Source organism: Cupressus sempervirens, chromosome 11 (assembly GCF_028749045.1).
Source record: "Cupressus sempervirens isolate cs-2001-9-10 chromosome 11, ASM2874904v1, whole genome shotgun sequence".
NCBI lineage: Eukaryota > Viridiplantae > Streptophyta > Pinopsida > Cupressales > Cupressaceae > Cupressus > Cupressus sempervirens.
In genome coordinates, this window is record NC_143128.1 from 182,788,531 (window position 1) to 182,794,891 (window position 6,361).

The window sequence follows — 6,361 nt, forward strand, 5'->3', positions numbered from 1 at the left end:
GTTTTAAAACTCAAGTATAGAATTATTTGTATTTTGATTTACTTTGAATCTTTGATATACATGTACAACTAATATTTTTTCGTTTACACATGCTCCCGATAGGTTAGGTTTTTATGTATACACATATAATAAAAAGTAATAAAATATTACAAGATTATACAAGATATACAAATACACACACAAATCATGCTCACACAATTAGGCCAACCAATTTACACATTCCCAAACTCATTTACTCCCACACATTAACCTAGGGATTTCTCTAGCAATGATCTCATTGTGTTGAGTTAGGGAAGGTTTAAAGGTATTCCTCGTCATTTGAGATTGCCCTCTCGTGGATTCACACCATAACTAGTGCAGAAGCACCCCAATTTGGCTTGAAAGACTCAAATTTGGGCCTTGATTATGGGATAAGGGTTCTTAATAACCTAATTGTGTGTTTTTACCTAAATGTTTGGTTTGAATTACATTTTGCATTCATTTCGTTCAATTTCTTGGTTAAAACATCAAAAAGCTTCCTAGGTAGTCAACGGTGGTCAAATAACCACAACATAGTCACAAGGCATGAAATAAGGTGGAGTGAGGTGTAATGAGGTCTGAAACATCATAAGCCTTCATTATTTCCTCTATTGGTGGCAAGGAAGCCCAAAGTTGTAGTGAAATTGTAAAATTAGCAAAACTTGAAAAAGTTGCAATGTTGCAACTTTGTGCAACCTTGGAAAAATAAGTAAGATATTTTCAATGTGAGGTAGTTTTACCTTTCCTAAGGTGGTAATGATATTAAAAATCCTATTTAAGCCTTTACAAAGACAATTGTATGGGTAGGGAACAAATTTTTACAAAACTAAATTTTAAAAATTGAGTTTTACCAGAGAATTTATTGCATTGTTGTTATTGTTCATAGGAGTTAGATACAGTAGTTAGATTTTTTTTGGTATAATTTGTAGTTTTTTTTCTTCAAGTTGTGTACATATCTATTCCAATTTGTAAAGTGGTGTCAATTTTTCTATGTAACTAGACAATTTTAATCTCACTAAAAGTTGAGGGTGTTAATTCATTCTTGCCTTAAAATCATTAGCCAACATTAAAATTTCCTCCATTGTACAACCCTTTTATCTATGTCATTTAAATTTGAAGTCCTAAAATATTATAAGTTTCTCAAACAAATCGGAGTAGATGGCAGTTTTAATACGAAGTCATTCATATAGTGTGAGATTGTGATTAAGGTATTTCCTTTTTCAAAGCCTATAATTTTGTCATAGACTATCCATATCATTGAATTTGATGCCCTCAAAAACTCTCATTGTATTTTTGAAAAAAGAAAGACAAGTGAAGCAAAATTAATTGATGGGAATAAAGAAGACAATTCAAAGAAGCAAGATTGACACTAACAATTCATGTATTCCAACCCACCTAACCTCCCCCTAGCTGCTCCTTACTCCACTCACCCTCATCACATGTCCTTTGCCCCTCCCTAACAAAATAACATTAAAAAATCAAGTATTTAGTTAAGGCAATAAGATTAAAGTGAAGACCCACCACAAGAAATAATAGTTCTACTTTTCCCCAAACCCACCCTTGTCTAGTCTTGCAAAGTGTAAGAATTTTGGTATAGCTCTGATACCATGTAAGAATTTTCCTAAGGCAATAATTCAACACCAAGATCAAGAAGCTCAATAGATAGCACAAGAGCGACTAATGGTGATCAAATGAGAATCTCAATAATGATCAAAATTATAATGGATATCTGATGATTGGATATGAGATAATTGGATATCAGATAATTGGATATGAGATGAATACACACTAGAAGTGCCTATATATAAAGGAAACTTGAATTACTAGGAGTCAGCAAACAAATAAAGATTACAACTCAACACATGTCAACCAACAGTGGATTATCCTCCATTGAGCACAAAAGTTTGTGTGATGATGAGAGGATAAGTTTACATAGGTGTATCTTATAAAGAGATGTTGTAGACACCATGTGCTCTAATAAGTTGCTAACTCCTGTGTTGTCAACAAGACAACTCATATGTCTATGCATATTCCTAAGTGTGTACATGACAACTAATATAAAAATGCATTATCCTAAGTAAACTTAAGTAAAGTGTAATAATAATTAATTATTTACACTAACACAAAGGAAGTGAAGTTCTCATTTAACCATGGTATTTTGATAGGGAAAGAGGAAATGGTTTTTCTTATATGCAAAGCTTTGGGCAAGTGATACAAAGGTTCTATGAAGTTTAATGATGAAGGATAGCCTTGAAATGATTTTTAAAATAATAGCAAGGTGTAGTAATCACATGGATAGATGGAAAAAGGCTTCAACATTTTGTATGTTCATCATATTATTCCAAAAGAAGCATTATTTTATGCCTAGTGGGAACCAAGAGGATGAATTCAATTCACTTGCTCTCATGTAAATGCCATCTTGAACAACCTACTACAAAATCAAAAGGAAACTACAGAAAATAGATGGAAAAGCTTAATAAAATGATTCCTATACAATAGTTGGTATTAAAACATCTAATTACAACCACTTATCCAAAATTAATCTCAAATCTAGTGCTTTCTCACTCATATAAAATTCAAAAGCTTTAAACAGAGATCACCTGACCATAACTTAAAAATACAAACCAAGGGCCTTGATTTAATCTTTCCTTATAAGATTTAGGAAAAGCTTTGTGCACCTGCTAGATGCTCGACAATTTTTCTTCTTTCTTGTCAATTGATATGAATGTCAAAGGCCTCAAGTAGATCAAACTTCTCTTAATCTATATGCTATGGCTCAAGATGTTCCTAATGTTCCAGCCAAAGAAACTTATGACATCACAAGCTCACAAATTAAGTTGCAAACAAGGCCCAACTTATTGAATATTTAAGTATCATTCTTCAACCTAAGCTGGTGAAAGTAGACAACTTGAGAAGATGATTCTAAAGAAACGAATGGAATTGTGTATTGAACTTTCCTCCTTTCAGAAATATCCTCCAGTAAGGTGATAGAGTCTCCATTCAAACCTTTTGAGTTGAACAATCATACAACTTTTGGCTTTCTCCTTCACTCATTGCTGTTAATTCTAGTTATATTTTTTATTAGATGTAAAGTTTCTTCTTCAGGCTCAAAACACAGCGAAATGACCAACTGTTTGACTATGACTAGAATATAAGTTATGCTTTGGAATTGAACCCTACATGTATATCAACTTCCATTAGAACTGTATTTATTTGCATCTTCCAAAATGTATTGGAGAAATGATTTCATAGAAATCCAATGTTATCATGCATATTTGTGTTCCTGTTTGTATGCTCAGAGTGAAACCACAATCTAAACATGACTTTACATTAATGAAGTGACATAATACTTAAAGGAATCCAAATAGATCTATGCACTCTGCCTTTTGTCATATTGGCTTACCATGATGAATGTTTTCCTTATTGTCTTCATAATCTAGGTTCACTTGTCATCAATTCACTAATTCATTTTTGTGGATTTGTAGGCCTCCTCTGTGATACTAGCCTTTTCTCCTTTGTTCTCTTACTTTACTTATCACATCTTAAATTTCATTGACCCTAACCTAACATTAGGTTACACAAGAAACCCACACTTTTTCATTGAACCTTCTTACCTAGGGTTTAGGAATCTCATACCCCTACCCACTAGCCAAAAGTGAAACCTTTAAACCTACTTGTGACTTTTATGACAACTTCTTGTGACCTTATATACCCATAAATTGACATTTGGAAATGATGATAAAAACATGGTATCCCAAGAATAAACTTGTAACAGTGTGGGGAGAGAAATAAAGTCTTGACTAGAGAAGACTCTCAATCACATGAAGCACTTGAAAAATGACTGAACCCATTTAATGAGATTTCTAATGTTATAGCAAGAACAAGAATAAAACTCTACCTATGTGAATAGACAAGAATACTAAAAAAATGTGCAACAAATGTGTGAAGGCAAACATCTTCAAACTCATGTCACTTGTAGACCTAGCTACAAAGCCCGCATTCACATCTACTCCACTAGGATTAACACAATTGAATCTCACACTCGCAAACCTCCAAAGACTGCATTCACATCTTCTCTGTCGGGACGGATTAACACAATTGAATCTCACACTTGTAGACCTCCAAATTAGCTCCAGCCCAAAATGCCCAAATTGTGAAATAAATCTCGCGCATTGGTCAAAATTTTGACCAAATCAGGCATTTTGGTCAAAATTTTGACCAAATCAATCTCATAAACAAATTTAAAAAATAAAAATTAACAAGCCAAAAAAAGGCCTTGGTCAAAATTAAAGGTCAAAAATTGACCTCAAATGTACTAGTGACCTTATATCACAACTTCATCATTACTCAAGGTACCACCAACAGATTTGATTAAACAAACTAGATCATCCACTCTCTACATCTAGGGTAATACAATTTTTCTTTTTCTATCTTAATATCTACACACTTCCCTTTAAGACCCTAAAACTTAGCTTACTTAACATACTTATCACCCTCATAAATAGTTTCTAATTTAATCCATGCCTCATGCATTTTCCTCAACCCATAAATTTGAGAATATTCTATTTTAGGCAAAGCACTTATCAAATCTTTTTAGTTATCTCCCAAAATTCATAATGGTATAAGTCTTTTTAGTTATATCTCAATAGTGGTCACCTCCTATACATATAAGGTAAGTAATCATATGATCCTTTCAAACTAGGTAGTTGGCTCCATCAAACTTAGAACAATCTCCATGTATGCTTGTCATGTTAGGCCCAAAAGGAGGCAACTAAAATTGAGGGGGAGGGAATACATTGTACAATAAAAATTTAGAACTTCAAACCACTTAAACAAACTACAAAGCCAAAGGATAAATAGTTATGAAATATTCAGAACACCTAACACATACCACCAGCTTTGTTATTAAGGAAACTTAGTTAAGGGAAAAATCTTGAAGGGAGTCAAAACTACAAGGTGAATGTACTCTGCTAAAATTATTTCTTGATTAATATTAGATAAGAAACAACATGGAAATGCAATTGCATTTACAAGCCTACTTCCTAGAGCACACTTCTCATAATACAATATCATGATCTAGCTCTCAATGGGGTTCACTAGTCAATCTTTGACGAAAATTTGCAAAAGTGGACAAAGTTTCAAATAAATTCACACTAACTTACAACATTTACAATGCCAATACAATTATAATGAAGTATAATTTCTACCTCAATTGCAAAACATATACAATAGTGCTCTCTCTCTCTCTCTCTCTCTCTCTCTCTCTCTCTCTCTCTCTCTCTCTCTCTCTCTCTCTCTCTCACACACACACACACACACACACACAAAACTACAAAATTGATATCTCATTCATATGCATTACAATGAATAAGAAATAATAAGGTTGACCAAGAACTATAACAGAAAATGCTATAAACATTATGCTCAAAATCTAAAGTTATCCAAGAATTAGATATGACCCAAAATATCAACCTCAAAATTAAAACATCACCAAAGAGGTACCAAGAATCACAAAACATTGCGTCACCAAGTCAACTAGAACATAAATGAAGAAATACCAACATGCTTAGAAAATCATTACACAAGATCACCATGACCAATGTGAACCATCAAAATAGTATAACATGATCCAAGAACACCTACAAGAAACATGAATAGTATCCTAAACTTCAGTTCATCCCAAACTCATCTTTATAATAATTTAAAACAATATTGTACAATGATCACTATCACATCAAAAAGATAGCTTGCAACACTAGCTATGGGAAAAGTTATAAATCCCCATTGTACCACTAGCATTGTATTAACTAAAAATTTGATTTGATGCATACCAAATCAAATATTCACCTATTGAACACAAGGATATTGAAATATAGTCAACTAATAAATCAATCATGTGTCACTAAACCTATCATGTGAACCTCTGCAAGTTGACTAGAATAAACCATGTACATATCTGAAACACCAACTAGAATAGTACTAAAAGATCTTTAACAAACCATCTAAATAATTGAAATCACCTTAACTAAATAAACAAGACATGTTGTCTGCAACAATAACAGTTTGTTGACATCAATGAAAAACACTAATATCAATACACATAGTCATTATCTAATAAAAAATCTCTAACATATTGCTCAATAATCTTCCAACATCTTATGCAAATCAAGATAGCATGAAATCTCTTAGACATCTTACATAACATAGATACTCTTACACATACATTATTAAAATATATAAGAGGTATAATATGTCATACCAAGCTATCTCAAGATTTTACTAGAAATTCAAATTAAATGTGGCTTGAGATTTGTGACACAAATTAAAAACTTTATGTCATGTA